General features: G+C 47.6%; 1 long non-coding RNA gene across 2 annotated transcripts in view; it reads right to left on the bottom strand.

Moving 5' to 3' along the window:
* The window catches only part of LOC123381868, a 123,543-nt gene extending 99,226 nt beyond the window's left edge, over window positions 1-24,317 (bottom strand). For both annotated transcript variants that reach the window (XR_006589382.1, XR_006589381.1), the window contains exon 1: window positions 24,006-24,317. This is a non-coding gene — a long non-coding RNA (uncharacterized LOC123381868). The remainder of the gene's footprint in view (window positions 1-24,005) is intronic.
* Window positions 24,318-27,863: the final 3,546 nt, after the last annotated feature.

Below are 27,863 nucleotides of genomic sequence, written 5' to 3' on the forward strand. Positions count from 1 at the left end.
TCAGGCAACTGCAACCACATCCTTCCAGATTCACATTCAGTGGAAAAGAGTAACCATCTGTGTCCCAGCATTCCCAGCAGAAGTCCTGAAGTCCTGAGATCCGTTCTGGTCGGACCAGCTTAGGCCACCTGCCCATCCCTGAAGCAATCAGGGGGCAGAGAGGCTTGTAATGCATCGTTTAGCTTCAGACTGGATCACGGGTTCTACTCTTGAAGCCGAGACCAGAACCAACTCCATCCAGAGGTCCGTGGGCCAAAAAGTTTCCCCAGAGAAAAATTAGGATATGCCCAACAAAGAGATAATATGGATGGCAACGGATGCAGGCAGGGCCCCCAGAATTCAGTAAATATCCCCCGGTTCCATTGCCTAAAGATAACCTGAGGGTCAGAATGGCTACATGTATCCACAGATATATCAAGCAATGGGGACTTCAAGTTCAGATCTAATGAAACAGAGAGAGAGAGAGGGAGTGCGGGGTTGGGGGGTAGGTAAGAGAACCACCAAAGGTAAGAGCTGGGAAGGGTCGTGATGAAGGTATTCTCAGCAGGGTTCACCCTGCATCACAGGGAGTTCTGCAAGTCAGAAAGAGGAGGTTGAGTTTAATGAAGAAGGAAATAGGAAGCTTCCATGGGTGTAACAGAGAAGTGACAGAAGAGAGTGTTAAGACCCACTCAAGGCTGCAGTCCGGGATCTGAACTCTCATCAATTCAGATTAACACTCCCTTTTATGCCTTGAGGATATTTTCAAGGGATGGGCTTTGCAAGGCGTGCCCACTCCCCACCCCCACTTCCTGGCTCCAGCCTGTCCTCTGAGATTCTGAGTGCCCCCTCCCCCCCCCCCCCCCCCCCCAGTGCTGTGGCTTTGGCAGCCACTTTGGAAACTGCAAGTTTTAAATGAATTTCCACCCCAGAGGAAGTTGAGAAGCAAGCATGTTCCACCAGCCACTTCTGAGCTCCAACATTTCTCCTACCCCTTCAGAAAAAGGATCAAACACTCTTTCACAATGGAAGGAGGAGAGGGAGGGAAGGAGTTGAGGGAAGAAGACAGGAGGGGGAGCAAAGAGAAAAAAGAACAAATACGAGAACCTCATTTGATCTTAATCAGACAAAGTTTATGTCTGAATTTTTCTCTTCCATGCCGAGAAAACCAATACATAAGGGAAAACAAATCACATGTTATTTACTTCCCTTGAATTTTCTCTGATTGGTTCCAAAAGGGTTTAGGAGGCTCCCAAGACTAAACACAATGGGGACCGTGATAATTAGGGACAAAAAGGAACGAAAACCATAAAGGGCGCAAAGAAAGGAGATACCAGCAGGCACCTGAGGAACACCAATTTATAACGTGGACACTCTCTTTGGCCTCATAGGGAAAAACACACTGGTTTTATATCAGTTGTGTCTTCTGATGATACGAAGCATTCGAACGCATCTATGGCCACAAACTTTTTTCTGGGACTAAACTCAAGCTGAAATATATCACATGGGGCGGACAAATTACATTTGAGTTACAGAGAATAACAAGAGAAGTAAGCCCAAAGGACTTTTTGAAGGAGGCATGGTCCCGACTGGCAGTGGAGGTCGTAAACAGTTTTTTGTTTGTTTGTTTGTTTTTGTGTTTTTGTGGGTTTTTGGCTTTGGGGTTTTGAGGGGTGGTTTTTGTTTTTGGTTTTTTGGTTTTTTGGTTGTTTGTTTTGTTTGTTTTATGTCAAAAGGAAAAGCACACTGCTTGACTGAATCGCGTGTTCTTCAGAATGGGAAGGTGTCAATCTCACCCAGGGCCTGGAAGACTTAACCACGGCGAGGTGGGCAGGCTGGGAGGTGCCCAGATAGGGAACTGGCTGACCCAGAACTGGATCTGCCAACGGCTGGAACAGCCGCGGGAGGAGAGAACCCCACAGCCAGCACATCCGCCTGTTCCCGGCCCTTTCAGCCAGCCTGACCCAGTCACACATCACACCCCTGGAGGCCGAGCACCCCTTCCTCTCCGTCCCTTGATCCCTGCATGCTTTCTCCTGGTTTTAAGATCCTGGCATCACTTAAGCCTCTAGCAGTGAACACCAAGTTCAACCCCCAGTTACATAAACATCTGTGAATGACTTCCCCACCCCTTCTTCTCCCCCCCAGCAGCGCCCCTGAATACCCTCAGAGAGCACTCTTGCTCTATTTCAGCCACACAGTTTGGATGGGATCGATTGTACCCCCAATTCTAGGGTTGAATACTGTTGACCCAACATTAACCAATCAGCACATCACATATCCCTGACCTGCTTTCAGGGAAGGACAATGACCCAAATCAGGTCAATCAAGGCTAACAAAGCTCAGTTCTGGGACTTTTGTTGGTGCTATCAAGAACGTGGATTTTTCTCTTTCTCCTCTAGAAAGAAAGTGGAAAGGAGATAGCCCCCAGAGCTGCTGGCAGCCATCCTGTCACCATGAAGGCTGCACCAGCTGAAGAAGTAAACCCAGAGGAAACCAAACTATAAAGATGGGAACAGCTGGATTCTAGAAACACCATGTGAACCCATGCAATGAGCCACGCTTGAAGCCAGCCTTACCCCTGGACTTCCCAGTTAGCTTTTTTGTTTAGACCAGTTTGGGTTCTAACAGGTAAGCCACTTAGGACCCCTCTGGAGTTACCTCATCGTCCCCTGCACTGGGACCTTGGCACTTTTCTTACACACACTGCCTGAGCGCGCTCCTCTGGGTCTTTGGTATTGTCTATTGTCTGAGGTGGAAACTTCCTGCTCCCAGTCCCCACTCTAGATGGTGCAGGCTGAGCCAGCCCTGGCCCTCCAAGGAAGGCTGGAAGTAATTCAAACACCAGCTATCAACGATAAGAGAAAGCTGAGTCAACAGGCAAAAATGTAGCAACCGGCTGATCCAAGCTTGGGTCCACTTTTTTGGAAGGGTGCGGCCGCCCGGCCGAGGGAGGTCTCTGGGAATCCAGGCAAGTGGTACTTGAGATAATTGTCCACGGGTAGTGAGGCTGGAACTGGGGGGATAGGACTCCTGAGGAGACTGGCAGAAGCAAGCAGGTCCCCAACTTAGATCCAGGCCAGTTAGTCAGCAAGGAATTCGGGCAAGAAAGCATCCAAATACCAGAACTGGGGACTAGTCCAGCCTTTTTTTATCAGACACAAGGCAGAAATCCAATTACTTCAGTGAAGCCAAAATCAGATCCAGCCTAGAGGCCAAGCTAACCTGACTCTGGGTCCTTAAGACATCCTGACAGAGCACGGGTCACAGGGCCCGCAGCTGAGGGTCCGAGGGCCTGACACCATTCACTTTTCCACCCCATGCAGGAAAGCTCTCAAGACAGAGGCCATCTCCTACGCCAAATCTACCCTCTCTTCTCATTAGATGTTTGCTCACAAACTTTGGTCAAAGCAGCAATGTGCCCAACACTTCCCCTTTCTTCCTGCCCCTTTCTCCTTCCCCTTTCTTCCTGCTTGGAATCCTGGCGTAAGAAAGAATTACCTGGCAGCCATGTAGCAATCCGGAAGAAAAAGGCCAACAGACGGGAAAGACGTGGGCTAGAACCTGATATCATTGAGTTGTTAAACCAAACCGACCATGAGGTAATTTAACGTCTCAGTTGTTCAAGGTGGTGGTTCTCCAAGTACGTCCCCCAGGCCAGCAGCATCAGTACCATCGGGAATGTGTTAGAAATGCACAATCAGGCCCCACCCCACATCTATAGAACCCGAAATGCTATAGGGGGGGCCTATAGTTTTACCAAGTTAGCTTTTTTTTAAATTTTTTTAATGTTTCTTTATTTTTGAGAGACAGAGCACAAGCAGGGGAGGGGCAGAGAGAGAGGGAGACACAGAATCCAAAGCAGGCTCCCAGCTCCGAGCTGTCAGCATAGAACCCAACGCGGGGCTGGAACTCACAAGCGGTGTGATCATGACCTGAGCTAAAGTCGGACGCCCAACCGACTGAGCCACCCAGGCGCCCCACCAAGTGACTTTTACCAAGCCCACTAGGTGATGCTGCTATGTGCTTAAAATTCAAGAACCACTGCCTTAAACTACTGGGGATCAGATTTTCTGTGAGTTTTAGCTGAAAGCATTTATACTTACATTTTTCCATAGCAACCCTCACCTCTTGATGGGGTATCAGGTGGCTGGGAGCAAAGCAGAAGAACTGCTCTTCACAAAACCAAAAGGGGAAGTTTCAAAGGGGACATGGAACTCACAAAGGAAAAACGAAATAACAATTAAGCGCTCCTAGCTTTCAAAATAATTGCAAATAGAATCAAAAGGCAAAAGAAAACACTGGGGGAAATAACTGCAACAAATATGACAACACTTAAAATCCTCTCTGTCCAAAAGCCATGCAAAATCAAGAAAACAATCAGATCCCAAATTAAAAAACCACAGAACACACACACACACACACACACACACACACACACTTACAGAATGGGAAATACAAATGGTTAATTAAAAGGAATAATGCTCAACCTACTAGGAATCAAAACAATGTGAATTCAAATGTGATATTCTCATCTATTGAGTTAGCAAAGATTGAGTAAAAGAAACTTCCTGATGCAGGGAGGGGAGGGGAGGTTGGACACTTCCCTGCATTGCCACTGGGGCTGTAAATTGGCACCATCATGATTCTGGAAAGCAATCAGGCCACATTCATCAAGAGATTTTTAAGTGTTCATACTGTCTGAATCAGGAATTTAACTTCTATTTATCTAATCCAGGGGTCAACAAAAGTTTGTTTTTGTATGGTCTACAAGCTAAGAATAATTTTTACATTCTTAAAAGGTTGGAAAGAGAATAAGAAGGAAGAAAAAGAGGGAAGAAAAAGAAGGAGAAAAAGGAGGAGGAAGGAAGGAAGAGAAGGGGAGGGGAGATGGGGGGAGAAGAGAGAAAAGAGGGGAGGGGGAGAGAGGGGGAGGGGGAAGGAAGCAGAAGGAGAGATGAAGGGGGGAGAGAAGGAGAGGGAAAGAAGGGGGAGAGGAGAGGGGAGAGGGAGAGGAGAGGGGAGAGGGAGAGAAGGGGGAGAGGGAGAGAAGGGGGAGGGGGGGGGAGAAGGGGAAAAGGAATAGCAGAGACAGAGACCACATCAGGCACAACTAAATATATTTTCTATCTGCCTTTTATTGAAAAACTTGCCAATCCTTGCCTGATTCTGGGCTAAAGCAGGGTGGGCAAGCTATGGCCCATGGACCAAATCCAACCGGCCACCTGCTTTTGTAAATAAAGTTTTATTGACCACATCCACGCTCGTGGGTTCACAGAGTTCGTGGCTTCTTCTGTGCTACAGTGCAGAGTTGAGTCGTTGTGACAGAGACCATATGGCCCACTAAACATAAAATAGTATCTAGCCCTTTACAAAAAGTCTGCCAACTCCTGAGCTAAAGAAATGATCAGAAAGGCAGAAATCGTGTGCCAAAATGTTCAGCACAGCACTATTTGTACAGAAGGCCGGCTAAACAAAGGATGGAGACAAGAAGCAAGCATGTACCCCAAGGCCTCGCATCTTAAATACTCAAACACGTTAGCCATTATTAGTATCCACCGAACAGTCGTTGTCACAGGTTTTCAAAGAACCAGTAATAAAATGGGAAAGCAGACCAACGAGTGCCCGTATTTGCTATTTCAGTGAAGGGTTTCAATATGTGGATACACAAGGCGAAAAGAGGGCTGAACAAAATCAACCAACGCCGCCTTACCAGTCCTCCCTGGGCTACAGGGATTCTGGATAATGTTTCACTTGCCCCCACGCGCTTTCCAGCTATTTCCTAGCTGCCTTTTGTGAGCAAATGTTGGTCTTATTATCATTACAGACAAACCCTTCTTTCTCAGAAAGTCACTGAGTTTGGAAGCACAGCTGAGGGCCGGGAGCAGGCCTGGAGGGGGTTGCTGCAGAAACCCGAATCAGGCTGCAGAACAGCGAGGTGAGCCAGGTTTGAGCAAGCCTTGAAGGCTGGGAAACACCCGACGGGGAGCAGCGGGGCCTTCCGGAGGCCCAGAGAGGCCCGCCCAGCCACCACGGCAGCCGTCAGACCTGGGTTAAGCCATGCAGAGTGTTCTGAGGGCGACGCACCTGTCAGTCTCCCAGAAAATTTCTTGCAAAAATACCCTAAGGAGCCATGCCAGAGCTCGAAAGATCAGGCCCAGGATGAGAGGGGCTGAGAGCCGCGAATAGAACTTGGCCGCGGTCTTTGGCCTGCATCAGTCCCTGCCAGCTTCCTGAGCTATCACCAAGGAGGATACTTGTGGCCCTTCAGGGGGGCCCAGCGCTCCACATGCATCATCGCCCTGAAGGTGCGCAACACCCCATTGAGGTAAGGACGACCGCTATTCCCACTTGATAGATGTGGACGCTGAGGTGCAGGGAGGTTGAGTAGCTTGTGGAGGGGTGACACACAGACGTGGCAGAGTAGGGATTCAACGTGGGGTATCTGACTCCCAAGGCCACGTTTCTTCCCAGACAGCAAGCTGTGCCGTGGAAGAATCACCTTGGAGTCTAACTGGTGGGCAGAGGTGATGGCCGCTGAGTGACCCTACCAGGCTGAAGCAGGGTCTGCTGGGAGATGTCCTGCTGTCCACAGATCGCCCCGAGTCCCAGGCAGCCGGCTCGCTCAGTCAGACCAAGTCCTGCTTCCCCACCCTCCGAGAGAAGCCTCCCTGGGACCCATGTGGCTACACTGACAGCCACTGGCTTAGCAGTCCCAACGAGACGGGCTCCAGGTCAGAGAGTCACTGACCCGCTCTGGCCCAAGCCGTGGCCTGGGGGGAGGAAGGCAGGTCCCCAAACTTCTCAGATTGCCCCTTACCAAAGCCGAACAAGGTCAATAAGAAATAACACGCCTAGAGGACTTCCTAGCAGGAAGGTCAAATGGCAAGAGCTGGGTAGGAGTGTGTGTGTGCGTGTGTGTGTGCATGTACATGCACATGTGAGGGGGTAAGCGTCAGAAAATTAAACACAGAGTTACCATATGACCCAGCAATCCCACTTGTGTGTACGTATCGAGAAGAATTGAACACAGGGTCTAGAATGCGTACTGCACGCCCATGTTGATGGCAGCATTGTCCACAATGACCAAAAAGCGGAAGCGAGCCAAGCCCAAAGGGAAGACCTCGCTGCCGCCCTTCAGGGGTTCAACGGACCGATGGATGAATAAAATGGTATAGACGTACCATGGACTATCATTCAGCCTTTAAAAGGAAGGCGATTCTGATCCATGTCGTGACGGGGATGAACTTGAAAGACATGCTAAGCGAAAGAAGCCATATACCACATGATAAATATTGTGAAATTCCACCAATATCTGGTGCCTAAACTAGGCAAATTCATCAGGACAGACAATAGAACAGGGGTGACCAAGGGCTGGGGGAGTGGAGAGGCATTGTGAAACGGATACAGCGTCCGCGTGAGAGGATGAGAAAGTTCTGGAAACGGATAGTGGCGATGGGTGCGTAATCACATGAATGTACTTAACGCCACTGAACTGTATTTTTTTCCGTGGTTAAAATGGTGTGTCTCGTGTTCTGCATAATTTGCCACAATTTTTAAAAAGGAGGAGGAGGAGGAGGAGGAGGAGGAGGAGGAGGAGGAGGAGGAGGAGGGCAGAATGTCCCTCAGGCCCTGGGAGGAGGAGAAGGGTATAAAGTAGGAACTGTTGCTATCAAACTGAGGTTCAGAAAGTACCTTGTCCTGGGTCACCAGACCAGACCGCGGCAGACAGGGACTCACATCCAGGTCTGCAGCCTCCAGGGCAACGGCCATTCAAACACTCTCACAGATAGGACACCTCCGAAAGACCCAGTGCCCACCACTCATGCACAGTGTCACCAAGCACCTCCACCGGGCTAGACAGAGGAGATGGCCGCAAAGGGGACATGACTCTAAGAGACAGGATGGCAGGAGGTGGTGGGACCTCTTACAGCTAACACTCCCCTACCCCCCCACCCCCCACCCTCAGAATGTCCCCATGGACATGGCCTGAGGGCCATTCTGCCTCTGACACTGCCGGGTCGGATGTCTATACAGATGGAAACCACAGCAAGCTGGGATGAAGGTAGTGAAGACCAGGGTCAAGGTGTGAGCAGAATTTCAACTCTGAGCATCTCAGGAACTGCTTCCCAGATATCCCACAAGAGCAGAGGGACACGGGTTCGAATATGACACCGGGTTGGGAGGCAGCCTGCTGGAACAGGAAACGTGTGGGCTTTGGGGTCAGATGGCCCCGGGGTTTGAATTCGGGCTTCGCTGCTCACTGCGTGATCTCGGCTTGGCCTCCGCCAAGCCTCAGTTTCTTCGTCTGTCAAAGGGGCATACGGTGGGAGCCGCTCCACAGGGGTCACCCCAGGCGGACTCTGGAACCGGACTACCTGGGCTCAAATCCTGTTTCCCTGTCATTTATTCGATGTGTGAGCTTAAATAAGTTAACTTCTCTGGGCCTCAGTTTTTCTCATCTATGAAATGGGGAGTTAGGGTGGCTGTGAGGATTAAAAGAGTTGATATGGAGAACATGCTGACCATGGTGGTACCCAGGACACCACAAAGTGTGTGTGTGTGTGTGTGTGTGTGTGTGTGTGTGTGTGTGTGTAAAATGTTATGCGACGTACATAAAACCCTGGCGAGTGGCAGGGGCTCACACATGGCAGGTGGTTCCCTTTTCTTTCCCCTTCCAGTTTCCTCCTATGTGTGACTCCCAAACACTGTTCATGGTATTTTTCCCAGGTTTTTCTATATATAGGCGGGATACACACAGCCCACATTGGCAGAAACAGTTTTGCTGCCCTTCCCCCTCCCCCACACCAAGCGGGGCTTGGCGGGGGGGGGGGCGGGGGGGGGGAGAAAAGGAAGCCCACGGCCACATCCTGCAAAAAAGGCAGTGAAACAGTCATTCCAAACGCATGTGGTTTCTTGCCTGCCTCTGCCAATCCCACCCCATCAGTCCTTAGAGTGGGTGCCAAAGCCCTGGGCGCTTGAGGACCATGTGAGGCTTTCCCTTGGGAGGCGTAGGGAGAGTGCCTTATGCCAAATGAGCATTAAGTGATCATCTCCAGCCACCCCAAGCAGTATTTTTTTCTCCATTTTACTGAGGAGAATACAAATGTTCAGGGAAGTGGGGGTGCCTGGGTGGCTCAGTCGGTTAAGTGTCCAACTTCGGCTCAGGTCATGATCTCACCTTTCATGGGTTTGAGCCCCGTTTCGGGCTCTGTGCTGACAGCTCAGAGACTGTTTGGGATTCTCTCTCTCTGCCTCTCCCTGACTCGTGCTTTCTCTCTCTCTCTCTCTCTCTCTCTCTCAAAATAAATAAATAAACTTAAAAAGAATAAAAAGCTACAGATTGGTTAAGACGTTTGGCCAAAGTTATCCAGGAAATCAACACAAGGGCGACTCAATGAAAACATAGGAGCTTCTCACATTCTCTTCCTACTGAACCACATCAACGTTGCCTAAATTTGGGTAGGTCCCTTCCCCTCTTTCAACCTCAATATCCACAGTTGTACATGGGGAAACTGCCTTACAAGGCTGTTTGTGGATTCAATAATCATCAATGAGCCATATTTACAGTGAAGCTGTCAGGGGTGAAGTTTCACGGCCTCTCTCTGGCACAGGCTCCTTCTGAGATCCCAGGAAGGATCGATTATAGACTTTTCTTAAAGAGGGCCCCCAGCCCCACAAAACCTGGACCTGCCCCTACTAACCACAGTGAGCCAGCACCATGCCAAACCCTGGATGTCAGGTAGGACAGGTGCAAAAAGTTCACCGGAGGAACCTAGGCTTGTAAAGTCCCCAGCTCCGGGCCTGACCCACACGAGGTGCGGAACAAGTATAGTGTTTACTATGTGTCATTTATTGTTGGTCTCTCCCCCGTCACAATGTTAGCTCCCCAAGTAAAGGGAACTTGGTCAGCTTTGTTCATCGATGCAGACCAAGAGCCCAGGAAATATCCTGTGACCCTTGAGATGGTGTATTTCAACTCTCCAGTTCAGAGATGAGAAAGATGTATCTCTTCCACAATCAGGGCCAGGCCCCCACAAACCCCAGTAAAGGGCTCTAACATCCGGCTGCCTCCCCTGGGGTCACATTGAAGCTCGAGAGACATTTTCAGAATAAAAATCTAGGGATCAACATTCTGAGACAGAAAAGGAAGGAAAATGGCAGGGCATAGAACATAAAGAGCACAGAGCATAGTAAGATTACCAGATTTAACAATAATTGAGGACAACTAAATTGTGTTAATTCTGCAACTTACATCAAGAAGAAATCATCCTTTAGTGTAAGTATGTCCCAGGCAAAAAAAAAAAAAAAAAAAAAGTATGTCCCAGGCAATAATTTGGGGGCATACTTACACTGTCACAGTAAGATTCATTGTTGATCTGAAATTTGAACTCTGCTGAGCATCTTGTGTTTCACCTGGCCATGCTACTACGCTAACTTCCGTAGAAGTTAGTGCAGATCCCTGCTCCGCTATTTACTCTCTCATCTTGAGCAAGCATCTGAATCACTCTGAGCCTTGGTTTCCTCAGTCTGCAAGGTCTGGCTAGTCCCCCCTTCCTCACAAAGTTGCTATGAGGGGGAAGAAAGGAGGGGTCTCGCGTAAGGGCCCCAGGAGATGCTTGTGGGTCCCCCCCCCCACAATTCCGCACTCAGACCTATGTAAAGAACTCCGTGGGGCGCAGACCCGCCCACCGTAAAAGAACATGGTTAGCTGCAGTGTTGAAGTTCTCCAGCAGGGCACGTATGTGGAGTAGGGGGTTACGGGTCCTGCCTTCAGAAGGCAAATGCCTAGGGGTGCCTGGGTGGCTCGGTCAGTTAAGCGTCCAACTTCAACTCAGATCATGATCTCATGGTTCGTGAGTTTGAGCCCCGCGTCGGGCTCTGTGCTGACGGCTCAGAGCCCGGAGCCTGCTTCGGATTCTGTGTCTCCCTCTCTCTGTGCCCCTCCCCCTGCTCATGCTCTGTCTCTCACTCTTTCAAAAATAAACATTAAAAAAAATTTAGAAGGCAAATGTCTAACCTGGTATTTCTCAGCTTTATCGGACCCCACACTCCCTTTTTATACACATTTTTAATACCTCCTTTACCTTGCTAAAATGAAACCTTGTGACAAAGCGACCCATTTACACGCAACTCAAGAGAACCAAATGCTGTGTTTGCCACTGAAACAAAAAATAAAAGGACAGTAATAAAATAACATTTCAACATGTGAATGCTTGGGCACACGATAGAGAGAGGCTTACATAAACAAGGAGGGAGTAAGGTTGGAAATTAGACACTCTTCACTACTAAGTTGAGGGGCGCCTCGGTGGCTCAGTCGGTTAAACGTCCGACTTCAGCTCAGGTCATGATCTCACAGTTCGTGAGTTCGAACCCCACATCTGGTTCTGTGCTGACAGCTCGGAGCCTGGAGCCTGCCTCCGATTCTGCGTCTCTCTCTCTCTCTCTGCCCCTCTCCCGCTCAGTCTGTCTCTCAAAAATAAATAGACATAAAAAAAATTATTTTTAATTAAAAAAAATACTAAGTTGAACCATATGAAATTGCAGCTATAGAACTGTTTCTCATCTGTGAAAATTGCATGGGATTCAACTTAGCATTTGACATTCAGAATACAATGTACCTACTATGTGTAAATGTACCTACTATGTGTAAATGTACCTACTATGTGTGTATCGTGTATTGAACCAGGAGTCAACAGCTACCAATACGGGCAGTTACACTTTTGGGGTGTCGGCAACCCCAAAATTAGAAGCATCATCGCCACCATGACTGTGAGTTTCCAAAATGATGGTCCACTCCTGTTCAAACTGCAAACAACACCAGGTATCATCTTTCTTGTTTTGCCCACCACTTACACTTCTGAAAAATTAAGTCTGTATTTTTTTAAGTTTTTAATTCCAGTTCACATACAGCGTGGTGATCATTTCAGGTGTACGATATAGTGATTCGACAATTCCATACATCACCTGGTGCTCACCACCACAAGCACCCTCCTTAATCTCCATCGCTATGTAACCCAGCCCATCCCCACCCCCGCTCGGGTAACCATCCGTTCGTTCTCTATAATTAAGAGGCTGTGTCTTGATTTGTGTCTTTTCTCCCTTGTTTTGTTTCTTAGATACCACGTACGAGTGAAATCATATGGTACTTGTCTCTCTCTGGCTTATTTCACTTAGCGTGATACTCCCTAGTTCCATCCATGTCGTTGCAAATGCCAAAATTTCATTCTTTTTATGGCTGAATAAGACTCCATTGTGTGCGTGTACAGATCAATATACCCCCATCCTTATCCATCCACCTATCAGTGGGCGCTTGGGCTGCTTCCATACCTTGGCTATTGTAAATAATGCTGCAATAAACACAGGGGTGCACATATCCCTTTGAATGAGTGTTTTGGCATTCTCTGGGTAAATACTCAGCAGTGGGATTGTTGGATCATGGGATAGTTCTATTTTTATCTTTTCGAAGAACGTCTATACTGTTTTCCACAGTGGCTGTACCAGTTGCATTCCCACCAACAGTGCAGGAGGGCTCCTTTTTCTGCACGTCCTTGCCAACGCCTGTTGTTCATTTTAGCCATGCTGACAGGTGTGAGGTGATAGCTCATGGTAGTTTTTTGATTTGCATTTCCCTGATGGTGAGCAATGATGAATACTTTTTCATGTGTCTGTTGGCCATCTGAAGGTCTTCTTTGGAGAAATGTCCATCCATGCCTTCTGCCTATTTTTAACTGGATTATTTGTGTTTTGGGTGTGGGGTTTTATTTAGTTGTTAAGATTTTTAAGTGATCTCTACACCCAATGTGGGGCTCAAACTTACCCCACTGACTGAGGTGGCCAAGCGCTCCTGGGTGTTAAGGTTTATAAGTTTTTTATATATTCTGGGTACTAAAAAATTAAGTTTGTATTTTTTTTTTAATTTTAGTGGGTTTTTTTTGTTTTTTTTTTTTGAGAGAGAGAGAAACAGAGCATGTGTGGGGAGGGGTGGGTAGAAGTAGAGAGAGAGAGAGACACAGAATCGGAAGCAGGCTCCAGGCTCTGAGCTGTCAGCACAGAACCCGATGCAGGGCTCGAACTCACGGACCATGAGATCGTGACCTGAGCTGAAGTCAGACATTTAACTGACTGAGCCAGCCAGGCGCCAAGTTTGTATTTTAAAAATGTAAAACAAAACAAAACAAAATATCACATTTGTATGTAAAACAGCTTTAGATTCCAGACTCAGGTTTTTTGTTTTGTTTTTACCTACATGAATTCCTTACAGGATATTCAAAATTTGGGAAGAGGCAAGAAAGGTTCTTATTGCATGGATCTGTCCCACACACTGTAGGGCTTGCCCTATAAATGGAAATGCTTTATCCCCAAATCATTAGGACAACCAAAATTAATCCTCCCACACTTCCAAAATGACCCATAAAGGGATGACAATGCCCCCACTGAGAATCAGTCTAATAACCTCTGCTTGAATGGTTTCAGTGACAAGAAACTTACTAATTCCATGGCACGAAAACAGACCCTCAGATCAATGGAACAGAATAGATAACCCAGAAATGGACCCACAAACGTATGGCCAACTAATCTTTGACAAAGCAGGAAAGAATATCCAATGGAATAAAGACAGTCTCTTCAGCAAGTGGTGCGGGGAAAACTGGACAGCGACATGCAGAAGAATGAACCTGGACCACTTTCTTACACCATACACAAAAAGAAACTCAAAATGGAAGACAGACGTTAATATAACACAGGAAGCCATCAAAATCCTAGAGGAGAAAGCAGGCAAAAACCTTGATCTTGGCCGCAGCAACTTCTTACTCAACACGTCTCTGGAGGCAAGGGAAACAAAAGCAAAAATGAACTACTGGGACCTCATCAAAATAAAAAGCTTCTGCACAGTGAAGGAAACAATCAGGGAAACTAAAAGGCAACCGACAGAATGGGAGAAGATATTTGCAAATGACATATCAGATAGAGGGTTAGTATCCAAAATCTATAAAGAACTTATCAAACTCAACACCCAAAAAACAAATAATCCAGTGAAGAAATGGGCAAAAGACATGAATAGACACTTCTCCAAAGAAGGCATCCGGGTGGCCAACTGACACATGAAAGCATGCTCAACATCACTCATCATCAGGGAAATACAAATCAAAACCACAATGAGATACCCCCTTCACCTGTCAGAACGGCTAACATTAACAACTCAGGCAACAACAGTTGGCGAGGATGCGGAGAAAGAGGATCTCTTTTGCACCGCTGGTGGGAATGCAAACTGGTGCAGCCTCTCTGGAAAACAGTAAGGAGGTTCTTCAAAAAATTAAAAATAGAACTACCTTACAACCCAGCAATTGCACTACTAGGTATTTATCCAAGGGATACAGGTATACTGTTTCAAAGGGACACATGCACCCCCCTGTTTATAGCAGCACTATCAACAATAGCCAAAGTATGGAAAGAGCCCAAATGTCCATCGATGGATGAATGGATAAAGAAGATGTGGTATATATATACAAAGGAGTATCACTTGGCAATTGAAAAGAATGAAATCTTGCCATTTGCAACTGCGTGGATGGAACTAGAGGGTATTATGATAAACGAAATTAGTCAGAGAAAGACATATATAATACGACTTCACTCATGAGGAATTTAAGAGACAAAACAGATTAACATAAAGGAAGGGAAGCAAAAATAATGTAAAAACAGGGAGGGGGACAAAACAGAAGAGACTCTTAAATATGGAGAACAAACTGAGGGTTACTGGAGGGGGTTGTGGGAGGGGGGGTGGGCTAAATGGGTAAGGGGCATTAAGGAATCTACTCCTGAAATCATTGCTGCACTATATGCTAACTTATTTGATGTAAACTTAAAAAAAAAAATCCAACAGAAACACACACACACACACACACACACACACACACACACACACACACAAAGAAACCTACTAACTCCACAGGGCCCAGTGTCACCTGACTCATCAGGGAGTCACGACTGTTCCTTTTACCTCTGGTGGGAGTACACATTGGTACAAGTCTTCTTCCATTTGGTCAAATGTTTCAAAAACCTTGACCCAGTACTTCTACTTCTGAGAAGAAACCTCTTCTAAGAATTCCACTTCTAAGAATATATGTAACAATCTTAATAGCCATTAAAATCCCTGTGCACAGAGCGCATTATATATAATGATAGAACTAATAGCCATTTCCCCATTGTTGGTAGTTCAAGCAAATTACAGGACAACCTCTCTCTGGACTAGGAAGTCGCCGTCAGAAATCACTTGTTGGCAGCTGTTGGGGGGGCATGGGTGCTTCTGGGATTTCTTCTTCTTTGCTTTCCTCATTTCTACAATGATTTTTATTTTCTTCCAATTACTGTAAGAACAAATTCTATGGAAAGGAAAAACAAAAAGTCACGAAGCCAAGGTTAGAAGCCTTCCTGTGGAGTTGAAGAAGCTGGAGAGAAGTGGCATAGGAGAGCGGGCCCCTCGGCCACCAGAGATTGCCCATCTCTTGCCACCATTTGAGCCGTAATCAGTGTATGGGTCCCCAGAGCCACTCCGAGGCTGCCAAAACCAAGATCTGGGGACACACAGAACACCCAGCCTGTGGCCTGCAGGGTCACCATGCAGGTGTTGTCTAGACCTTCCCGTTGTGGCTCATGCTCTAAGCTGCACTGGAGGGGGCGAGGGGTGGTGGAGAGAGGCCTGGAGGACCCTGCCCAGATGGGCTTGAGATATAAGGGCTTCTTAAAGGCCCCTTCTTAAAGCGAGTGAGTGGGGAATAGGCGAGGAGACAACATATATAATATTCCAGTAGGATAAAAATGCACATGCCTCTGTGTGAGTGACAGAGATGGAGACAGATGGGGAGAGATAGAGAGAGGGGGTGTGTGTGAGAGACAGAGAGTGTATGTGTGTGAGAGAGAGAATGCGTGAGCATGTGTGCGAGATTGTGCACAGGCAGCCCGAAAAGGCACACACCAAAATGCTGCTATTGGCCATAGGCAGGAAGAAAGGCCACATCTGAGTGGTTATGAGTGCAGTCAGATCTGCGCTCAAGTCCCAGCTCCGTCACTTATTAAGGTATTACGCTGGAGAAATCAACTCCTCTGTGACTCAGTTTCTCAGTCTGGAAGGGGAGAGGCATAGCACCTACTGCGTAAGAGTGCTTGAAACCTGGCATCCGGGCCACTTGGCAGAATGCGTGGCACTCCACAAACATCGGCTTCCACCACCTTCACTGCCAGGGGATGGAACAAGACGTTTTTCTGAGTCAAAACCCACACGAACACCCAAGCTACAAAATGAGCCCAGCGGTCCCGCTGGCCCGGCCAGGATGGCTGAGCACAAGCTAAGCGGAAGCCCCCGGGGTGACCTTGGGCAGTGGCCGTCCGACTGGCCCCTTCGATCTGGAGGCGGCCACACCGAGGAAGTATGCAGAGGAAAGCCCTGAAGGTAAGACACAGCCCAGGGTCAGCCCACTGTTGTGCAAAAGACCCAGAGCTCATTTCCACAGCGTTTTGGTGAAACACGAGGAATCAGAAGGTAGAGCATTGGAAGCTCGAAAACCAAATAAGGCAGAAGGACAACAATCAGCCAAGGAGGAAACACTGGAGAAGGCAGGTGACAGAAAATCAGATGAAGCAGGGCGGTAGCAGATGTACTGGAACTGAAATTTAAGTGTAAAACATGCCCACTCATCCTTCGCAGAACTGCTCTCTGCTGGACCAGTTACCACAAACAAACCAGACCCCAGAGGGTAGCCGTCTGCCGGCTGGAGGAGACTTGGGGAAAAGACGAAATATCTTCACACACGGAACAAGGGGGAACGACTATCAGACTAAATCCAAAAACATAAAGCTATGGTATGGACCCTTTATGTATTTCCCTAGCATTCTTCACTGTTTACCTTTTGATAAACATATCCCTTATATCCTATTTCAGGGATCTTGGAATATTTAGGTGTTCGATTTCATCACTACTGCAGGTTTATTTTCTCAAGTTATTGTCTTTACGGGTTGTTTTTTTTTTCTTTCTTTCTTTCTCCGGTTTCCATAAGAGCTTGTTTAAATTATTACCCGAATTTCTCTAAAACCCCAAAGCTTCCATGTGTCAAAATTATTGTATCTGTTTATAGTAATTTGGATTTCAGTTCTTAGGTTTTGGAGATCCAGCTCTCCAAAGCCTTCACACACGGAACTTTTATCCTTAATGTCACCGTTACAGGTTATTGATAGGAATCCTAATTTCTCGGGCTCAGTTTGCTACCTTGGTACTGGCCGTTAGGATATCTTCCTATATTGGGGCGCCTGGGTGGTTCAATCAGTTGAGCGTCCGACTCTTCATTTTAGCTCAGGTCATGATCTCCAGGGTCATGGGATTGAGCCCCGCGTTGAGCTCCATGCTAAGGATGGGGCCTGCTTAACATTCATTCTCATTCATTCTCTCTCTGTCTCCCTCCCCACCTCTCTCTCTCTGCCCCTCTCCCCAGCTCACACACTCCCTCTCTAAAATAAAAAAAATAATAATTTTAAAATTTAAGAAAAAGGCTACTTTCCTATATGAATGAGGCCACTCCATACTTTCCTTTTTCATCAGACGGTGACTAGAATACTACTGTGAGTCCGAGAAAACATTCTTGCCAGTTACAGTGTGTACTCCTTCAGATCACCATCTACTTAAGTACAGATTCCAGCCTGTATGCAGATAAATATTCCCCGGTTGTCTCTGTCCACTACGGTTCCCTGGTTTGGGGATCGCAAGCTTACTGTGAAACACCCCATGCCCCGTGGAGCCACTTGTCAGCTGGAAACACGGTTTCATTCCACTTCCAATCTGTAATCTCGAACACATTGGGAAGTCCATGATGTCGGTGGTAGGTTGTGAATGTTGCCATGTTAAAATTAATTAAAACTTACGATCTGAGCAAAAAAAAAGAAAATGTTTACAAATGAAAAGGATTGCTCAAGCCCTATGCAGTGCTTAGTGAAGTGGATTGGTAACCAATAAGGCCTAGTGGGGATTGTGGCTGATTCTTAAAGGTTTTAAGGACCAGATATGATCTGGGGTTCCCCCCAACTTCTTACCTTTTCAGAATGTGTCTTTTGGGCCCCAGGATATTATTTGTTAAGCGATATTTTCTTAATCACACGTGCGCACGTACGTGTCTTCACTGTGGTTCTGAAAGGTGGTGCATCACAAGCAGAAATTTGTTTTTAACATAGGAGTGAAAGGAGGTTGATGTTTGGACAAGTTAACATTTGTGTTAACCCAAAAGAGGGCTGAATACAAAGTGTGTATATAAATCTTAAGATGTACTGCTAACTTTTAAAAACAAACTTTAAGAAGATGTTTTTTAATCAAGCATTAGATGAGCCCATTTTTTGTAAGAATTAATCTATACCCATGTACATGGAAAATATCTGGAAGAAAATATTCCCCATATTAACACCAGATAAATCTGGATTATAGGACTATGGAGGACATGGTCTTTTTTACATCTTGTATAGTGATTATGCATTATATATTGCCTTTAATAATCAGAGGGGGGAAAATCAAAAATCCTGTTTTTCAAAAATGACAAAAGAGGGAAAACATCTAACACGATCAAAGTGGGTCACAGTGGCTCACAAGCCAGGGAGTTAGAACCAACCAGAAGGACTTAATGGGAAAGTGGCCCAGGCTAAGCCAGATAACTGTGGCTCCCCAAAGAGTCCCCGGTGAGAAGAAGAAAAATCAACCAGCACATGAGCAACTTTGAGGTCAGATTGTTCCAGAAAAGCCAGACATGAACACCAGGGGCTGCCGGTCATAAGCGGAGGACTTGAGATACAAAGGTCGCTTGGCCCCAGTCCTTGGAGACGCTTCCAGCCTCAATGAGCCAAAGAAAAGCATGGTGACATCAACGAAGAACCACAACTTGGTTTAACAAACTACTAGTAAAATTTTCGACATCTCTAGAAATGAAGGGAATACACAATAAGACAATAAATCATCACTCCTCACCTAACAACAGAGTGAAGAATTTTTAATGTTTATTTTTGAGAGACAGAGACAGATCGCAAGCGGGGGAGGGGCAGAGAGAGAGAGGGAGACACAGAATCGGAAACAGGCTCCAGGCTCCGAGCTGTCAGCACAGAGCCCAGTGTGGGGCTTGAACTCACAAACCGCGAGATCGTGACCTGAGCCAAAGTTGGACGTTTAACCAACAGAGTCATCCAGGTGCCCCTGTAATTTTTTTTTTTTTTAAATAACCTGAATACTGCTCGACCATAGTTAGAACGGTTAGTTTTGATACAACCTCTCAGTGGGGGTATAATGCGGCCATTAAAAACAATGTTTATGGGGCGTTTGTAATAACACACAGGGAAATGTTTATGTTACCATTTTAAGTGATACAGTAGGATATAAAATTGTATATAGAACACGATTTTAACTACATAAAAATTCACATTAAAAAAGCTGGAGAGAAATGCTCTAAAATGTTTTACAGTTCCCTGTGAGTTGGCCACGCTAGGAGTGGGGTTCTTTAATCTTTTAAAGAATCATTTTGAAAGGATTAACAGGAAGTTACAAGAAAAATACACAGAACATCCTCCTCTTACCCGAGTTCCCCACCCTTAACATTCTGCCACCTCGGTTTCGTCACATCGCACACTCACTCTCTCCACACACATCAAGTACAATCATTGGTCTTCTTCTGAACCGTTGGAGAGCAAGCTGCAGATAAGATATCCCAGGACCCCTCAGTCCTCCAGGGGGTCTTTCCTGAAAACGAGGGCAGTCTAACAGAACCACCGCATAACCGTGCGAATCAGGAAGTCAACACTGACGCACATCACCATCAGCGCACGCCCCGTTCAAGTTTCACCAAGTGTCCCCACCAACAATGTCCTTGTCCCTTCTGGTCCAATCTAGGGACACACGTGGCATTTAGTCATGGCTCTCCAGGCTCCTTCACACTGCAACATTTTCTCCCATGTCAAGTCTTTCCTCAACAGCTACGCAAAAAAAAAAAAAAAAAAAAAAAGAGTACAAGCCTTTCGTTTTTTTTTTTTTATTAAATTTTTTTTTTAACGTTTATTTATTTTTGAGACAGAGAGAGACACAGCATGAACGGGGGAGGGACAGAGAGAGAGGGAGACACAGAATCAGAAGCAGGCTCCAGGCTCTGAGCCATCAGACCAGAGCCCGATGCGGGGCTCGAACTCACGGACCGCGAGATCGTGACCTGAGCTGAAGTCGGACGCTCAACCGACTGAGCCACCCAGGCGTCCCCAAGCCTTTCGTTTTCTAGGGCAACCCTCACCCCGAGGCCTACTGTTTCCTCAGGCCAGGCATTCTTGGACCCATGATGACCACTTACCCGGCGCTGATAGGGCTAATTGTTTTTTAATTTCTTTTTTATGCATTATTTATTTTTGAGAGCAAGAGAGACAGAGCACGAGCCGGGGAGGGGCAGAGAGAGAGGGAGACACAGAATCGGAAGCAGGCACCGGGCTCTGAGCTGTCGGCACAGAGCCCGACTCGGGGCTCGAACACACGAACCGCGAGATCATGACCTGGCCGAAGTCAGACGCTTAACCCAGGTGCCCCTGGTAGGGCTCATTTTGATCACCTGATCGAGTTGGTGTCTGTCCAGTTTTTCTCCCAGACAGTCACCATTTTGGCCTTTGTAACTGATAAATATTTTCTGGGGACACTGATAGCCTGTTCCTCATCCACCTGCCAATTATAGCATCATTGACAACTCCAGCCTGAGTCAACCACGACTAGAACGTTGCTTCCTTTTGACTTACCTCGTTTCCAAAATGTCTACACATAGTCATTGGTGATCTCTTGCAAGAAATAGCTTTCCCTTCTTTATTATTTATATATCAACGTGGACTCACACATTCCTGCTTTATTCAGCGATTTTTATTCCATACTCTCATTATTAATATTGATGCACAAATTACCCACAGATCTGATGGATAAGAGCCCCTTCCTGCTGATCCCTCTCATATGTCCTCCTCATTCTTTGATCCCTACCATACTTTCTGACTGAACTCTACCAGATTTCCTGGCACAAGATGTTTCAGACTCGTCCTTTCTCTGCTGCATTTCTAGAAGTAGCACTTTCTCCAAGAAGACCTGACTCACTTTAGTGGAGAACGGTCTTTGGAAGCCAAGACCCGGGACCTTGGTGTGTTCATCGCTGCTAGAATGTCATCGCTTCTAGGCCCTCTGTAAATAGACATACAAACCCCTATCACTATATATTTACATATGTCTGCATATATACATTAAAATCATGGTTTTAATGTGTTTGTAAGTACACGTAGGTCAAGGAGGTCATACCTATCTAGCACTCAGGGATCTTTCTAGCCTTCCCTTTCCATGTTCACATATCACATCTCTAACAGGAAGAAACTGGGTTCCCATTAGACTCAACTTACTTGCCCAACATAACCGGTCTCCCAACCACACCAGCTGCCATTTGTGCCCACGGCCCTACACATGCCCCACCTCCTCAGCCAGGCACACCGATGCCTCTGTGAAGTGCCCCCAGTGCCTCACTTCTTCAAACACCAGGTATGCCAATAACTCTGCACAATATTATCTTCATATATTGTTACTTCCTACATTTTTCCTGCTTTTAATGGTTTTTAAGTTTATTTATTTTGAGAGAGAGCACGCGTGCGCAACACGAGCCAGGGAGGGACAGAGAAAGAGAATCCCGAGCAGGCTCCATGCCTCCAGCACAGAGCCCGACAGGGGGCTCGAACCCACTGGGCCGAAATCAAGAGTCGGGAGCTCAACCCACTGAGCCACCCAGGCACCCCTTTCCTTGCTTTTAATTTTTTTTAATGTTTATTTATTTTTGAGAGAGAGAAAGACAGAGCATGAGTGGGGGAGGGGCAGAGAGATAGAGACACAGAGTCCGAAGCAGGTTCCAGTCTCTGAGCTGTCAGCCCAGAGCCTGACGTGGGGCTTGTACCCAAGAACCACAAGATCATGACCTGAGACGAGGTCAGACACTTAACCGACCCCTCCCAGGCAGCCCCCGGACTTTCAAAACTCATCTCCCGTGGGGCTTTCTCAGCACCTTCCACCCATCCTCCTCATCCTCACCGACTCAGCTCTGAAAACACCAAATTATATCAAACCCAGTGAGAGACAGCGTGGGAACAACCATAAAAGACACACAAGTCTGCTTTGACAAAAGGGGTTTTTTTTCCTTAACAAAGCTTAAATGTCAAGGTGTTGCTTACGGATCAGCGGAAAAGCCACTGAAAGATGGTGGAAGCAAGATGATGTCAGAACCTAAGGGTGTGGGACGGCTGGGAGGGGTGAGCAAGTTGGGACACCTTACACAGAAGTAGACGGAAGGGTCATTAATCCCCACCACCCCCCCCCCACACACACACACACAAGACACTGGACAGCCGAGGTCACCTTCCAGACAATGCCTGAACAGGACCAGCTTACAGCGGTGGAAAAACAGCTTCCTGTGAGTCTCCCAGGACCTTTGTATGCAGACCTCAAGAGGTTAGGAGATTCACACACACCCCTCAGCCTGGACACCGACCGGCCACTGGCTGAATGACCCCCTTTGCTTATCGCTAAGTGGCTGTGATGGTTACTTTCAGATGTCGACTTGATTGGACCATGGGATGCCCAGATCTTGGCCAAACATTCTGGGTGCTTCTGTGAGGGTGGTTTTGAAGGAGAGCCGCATTTTAGACTGAGTAAAACAGATTATCCTCCCCAGTGTGAGTGGGCCTCACCCAGTCACTTGAAGGTCGGAATAGAACCAAAAGGCTGACCCCCCCAGGAAGAAGAGGGAATTCTGCCATCGAACCGGGACATTGGCTTTTTTCCTGCCTTCGGAGTCAAACTGAAACGTCGGCGCTCCCCTGGGTCTCGAGCCTGCTGGCTTTCTTTTTTTTTTTTTTTTTTTAATTTTTTTTTCAACGTTTTTTAATTTATTTTTGGGACAGAGAGAGACAGAGCATGAATGGGGGAGGGGCAGAGAGAGAGGGAGACACAGAATCGGAAACAGGCTCCAGGCTCCGAGCCATCAGCCCAGAGCCTGACGCGGGGCTCGAACTCACGGACCGCGAGATCGTGACCTGGCTGAAGTCGGACGCTTAACCGACTGCGCCACCCAGGCGCCCCTAGCCTGCTGGCTTTCTGAATGAAACGACAGCATGGGCTCTCCTGGTTACCCAGCCTTCAGGCTCGGCCTGGAACCATAGCATCAACTCTTCCTGGTCTCCAGCTTGCCAACTCACCCCACAGGTCCTGGGACCTGCCAGCCTCCATAGTCACAGGAGCCAATTCTTCACAATAAATCTCATTCCCTGTCCGTTCACACATGCACGCACACACACACACACACACACACACACACACCATTGGTTCTATTTCTCCGGAGAACCCTATTACAGTGGCCCAGAGAGAAGCAGGGACTTGGCCCAGGTTCCTTAGCACTTCCAGGTAAGGGCACAAGGACGGGGACCCTCACTTATGGAGTGGCTTCCGCCACAGTGAGGCCTGCCCAAATGGAATAGGCCGCCACCCAGGATGCCAGGCCAGTCGGAGGAGCAGGTGTTTGCAGACTCACAGAGCCCCGGGTTCAAAATCTAGATCCTCTGCAAACTAGCCATGTGGCTCGGTAGTTGGCTGAGCCTCTCCAAGCCCCAGCGTCGTGCGAAGCGGGGAGGATACACCACAAAGCAGCTGGAGGATTACGCAGGCACAGGGCCCAGCCCACAAACAAAGCTCAAGTATTCGTTCTCTCCCCTACTCTCTCAACTGTCTTTCCTCTGATGGAAAACTGGCACCACTCAGCCATGGATCTCTGGGAACATCCATCCCTCATCCTTTCCTCCTCCAGCAAAGCACCCAGAGGATTACAGGGCTTGCCTTGTTCGTCCCTCAGTGCCCACTGGCCTCCGGCCCAACCTGACCCACCTCAGAAGAGACCCAGGCTGCCAGCCCCCCCCACCCCCCACCAATCCCCAAACCACTCCAGGTCCCCGCATCTTACCCAGACTGAAGTGTCTGAGGACCACAGACTCAACAAAGGTTCTTAGAGCTTAAGAGGTGCTTGAGCGATATGTTTGTCCAATGCTCGGAGAAGGATGTGACCAATCCAGGGTCAGAGAGCGGCAGAGCCAGAACCAGAGGCCAGAGCCACGCGTCCCGGATCCAAGTCTGGAAGGGACCCGGAACCTGCACTCACTCAAAGTGGCTTCTAAGGAGACTTGGACTAAGCCAGTGATTCCCAGGGTGTGTTCGGGAGCAGTACCAGCACCTGGGCTCTTCTTGGAATGCAAATTCTCAGACTCCTCCCCCAGACTCTAATTGGTCCAAAAGTGCGGGATGAGATCCAGCAACCTGTAGTTTAACAAGCTCACCCGGGGATTGGGAACCACTGCCCTAAGCCAATGGCTCTCAATACTGGTGTCCATTAAAATCACCTGCAGAGGCTTTGAACCAGGACAGGGCCCTTCCCTCAAAATGCTAATTGAATTGGTCCGTGCTGGCCTGGACAGCTAGAGCTTTGGAAGTATCCCAGGTGATTGTAAGGTGCAGCCCAGTAGAGAACCCACCCCCCGCCCCAAGCTAACCCCACTCACCTGAATTTCTCACCCTCTATGCTCTCAAAAAACTAGGCTGGAAGGACGCAGAAGGGGACCAGGGGCTGAGTATGTTCCCAGCCAAAGTTGGCTCCTTGTCCCTTCGTTGCCATACCTATTGGCCCAGTGGCTGCCTAGGCAAACCTTTCCTCTGCATGCCTGGAGGGGCTCAGCCTCACAGCCTGTGTGGCACTCTTGGCGGGGACACTAAAATGTAAACCTTCGGCCCAACACCTCACTAGTGCCCCGTTCCTTCATCTGCAGTATGGGGAATCATAACTGGCAGGAGAAAAATCCCAGTACGGCAGCCTTCCGCCATCCAGCTGCCACCCAAATCGCCAGTCTCCTGCCTTGTGTCTTCCCACCACGTTCACCTTCTCACCTGCACATGCGCTGCCCTTTCTGCCCAGAACGTGCTTCTCAGCTTCTCTGCCTGCAAACTTCTGCTTATCCTTCAAGACCCTAGTCAGTTGTCACCTCCTCTTTGCAGCCTTCCATAACTGCCCTGTTAGGCAGGGCTCTTAGAGTGGTAATCCACAAAAGCCTAACTCAAGCCGCTTTAGGTCTGGTATCTGGTCATCAGTCTCCTACTTTTGTTGCTGGTTTCCTCCAACTTGCCCTTGTTCCCCAGTAGGATGGCTTCTTGGGGTGACCGGACTACCCCCGGCGTCTCCAGGCTCACATCCTATCAGTGAGCAGCCCCAGCAAGTAAGAGCATCTCTGAGCCAATAGCTCCAGACAAGGCCCAGGGTTTTTCAGTGGCCTGGATTGGGTCCCATGCCTGTCCCTGAACCCAGAAATTCTTGAAGCCTGGGGATGGGGTCAGCACAAACCAAACCAAACGGGGTGAAGCAGGAGAGGTGTGATTCCCAGAGGGAAATTAGGGAGAAAGCACCAGATGGAAGAACGGGAACTCGGCCACATCAACCTGCAGCCTGAGGCCTTGAATGAGTTAGGACTCCTCCTCTCTGCTCTGGAAGGTTCGGAGCTCCCCCTGATTGGAGCATGGCAGTTACTGCTTGCCACTTGGCTTTCCACACATCTGACCCTGGCTGCATAACGTGAGCTCTGAGACTAGAGACGACAGACTAGCCAAGTTACAGCAGCCAGATGACAAATCTCTGACAGAAGGGCAGGCTTCCGCCTGATGGAGGAAATGGCACGATAATCACTCTTGGGGCAAGGTGGTCTTTGTGGAGAAAATACCTGCTAATGGTGAAAAGTCCAGGATGGTAGGAGTGAACTAGTGGAGAAGAAGAGAGAGGAAAATTGCTCTGTATGATAAAGTTGAGAGGAGGCCACCCAAGGAGGAGCTGGCAGGAAGACCTGAGAAGAAGAGAAGAGAAAGTTCTGGAACCCCTTAGGAGCAGACTCGAGGCTAGACAGCCAGTGTCTCCCAGAGGCTGGAAGAAGACAGAGCATTAGAGGTGATGCTGGGCGGGCTATACCCCTCTGACTCCTTCAGAAGTTCAGCAAACAGGGGCGCCTGGGTGGCGCAGTCGGTTAAGCGTCCGACTTCAGCCAGGTCACGATCTCGCGGTCCGGGAGTTCGAGCCCCGCGTCAGGCTCTGGGCTGATGGCTCGGAGCCTGGAGCCTGGAGCCTGTGTCTCCCTCTCTCTGCCCCTCCCCCGTTCATGCTCTGTCTCTCTCTGTCCCAAAAATAAATAAACGTTGAAAAAAAAAATTAGAAGTTCAGCAAACATCGGCTACACTCAACAGCCTGTGTTTGCAGCTGGTTGGAGAATCAAGGGAAATGTGCCTGGGTTCTTCTGTAGACTCCACACAGGGCAGAGAAAAGAAATCATGCACAGAAGGAAAGATGCAGGGGAAGCAAGAATTCAGTGGAAATATACTGAACACCATCGAATTTAAAATGGCTAGAGGGCAACGACGTGGATGGACCTAGAGTTTATTATGCTAAGTGAAATAAGTCGGTCAGAGAAAGACACATACCATATGATTTCATTCGTACGTGGAATTTAAGAAACAAAACAGATGAACATAGGGGAAGGGAAAGGAAACTAAAATAAGATAACAACAGAGAGGGAGGCAAACTAGAAGATACTCTTCACGACAGAGAACAAACTGAGGGTTGCTGGGGGAGGGGAGGGGCTAAATAGAGGATGGGCATTAAGGAGGGCACTTGTTATGATGAGCACTGGGGGTTGTATATAAGTGATAAATCACTAAATCCTACACCTGAAACCAATCTTCACTACATCTTAACTAACTTGAATTTAAGTTAAAACTTGGAAGAATTAGTTGGTTTCTGCTCAGGTCACGATGTCCCAGTTTATGAGTCCAAGCCCCGCTTGAGATGCTCTCTCTCTCTCTCTCTCTCTCTCTCTCTCTCTCTCCCTCTCTCTCTGCCCCAACCCTGCTCATGAGCCCACGTGCTCTCTCTCTTTCTCTCAAAATAAGTAAACTTCAAAAAAAAAAACTTGGAAGAATTAAAAATAATAATAGATAATTATAAATGGGGGCATCTGGGTGGGTCAGTCTGTTAAGCGTCTGACTCTTGATTTCAGCTCAGGTCCTGATCTCATGGTTTGTGAGATCAAACCCCATATCGGGCTCTACATTGACAGTGTGGAGCCTGCTTGGTATTCTCTCTCCCTCCCACTCCTCTTCTCTGCCCCTGCCCACTCATGCCCTCTCTCTGCCTCTCAAAATAAATAAATAAATATATTTTTTTAAAAATAAAATAATAAAATGGGGGGGGGCATCTGGACGGCTCAATCTGCAGAGCATGTGACTCTTGATCTCAGGGTCGTGAGTTCAAGTGTGGCGTGGGGCCTACTTAAAAAAACAAAATGGTTAGAATGGTAAACTTTCTGTGTATTTTACCACATTTTTTTTAAAGAAGTAAAAATGGGGGCACCTGGGTGGCTCAGTTGGTTGAACGTCCGACTTTGGCTCGGATCATGGTCTCATGGTTCACGAGTTTGAGCCCCACATCGGGCTCTGTGCTGACAGCTCAGAGCCTGGAGCCTCCTTCAGATTCTGTTGTCCCCTCCTCTCTCTGCCCCTCCCCTGCTCCTGCTCTGTCTCTCAAAAATAAATAAATGTTAAAAACTGAAAATAAAACATTTTAAATAAATAAATAAATAAATAAATAAATAAATAAATAAATAAAATAAAGAAATAAAAATGGGGCACCTGTCTAGTGCAATTGGTGGGGCATGAGACTCTTGAGCTCAGAGTTGTAAGCTCAAGCCCCACATTGGGTGCAGAGATTAGTTTAAAAAAAAAAAACTTAAAAAAA

Source organism: Felis catus, chromosome E1 (genome assembly GCF_018350175.1).
Source record: "Felis catus isolate Fca126 chromosome E1, F.catus_Fca126_mat1.0, whole genome shotgun sequence".
NCBI lineage: Eukaryota > Metazoa > Chordata > Mammalia > Carnivora > Felidae > Felis > Felis catus.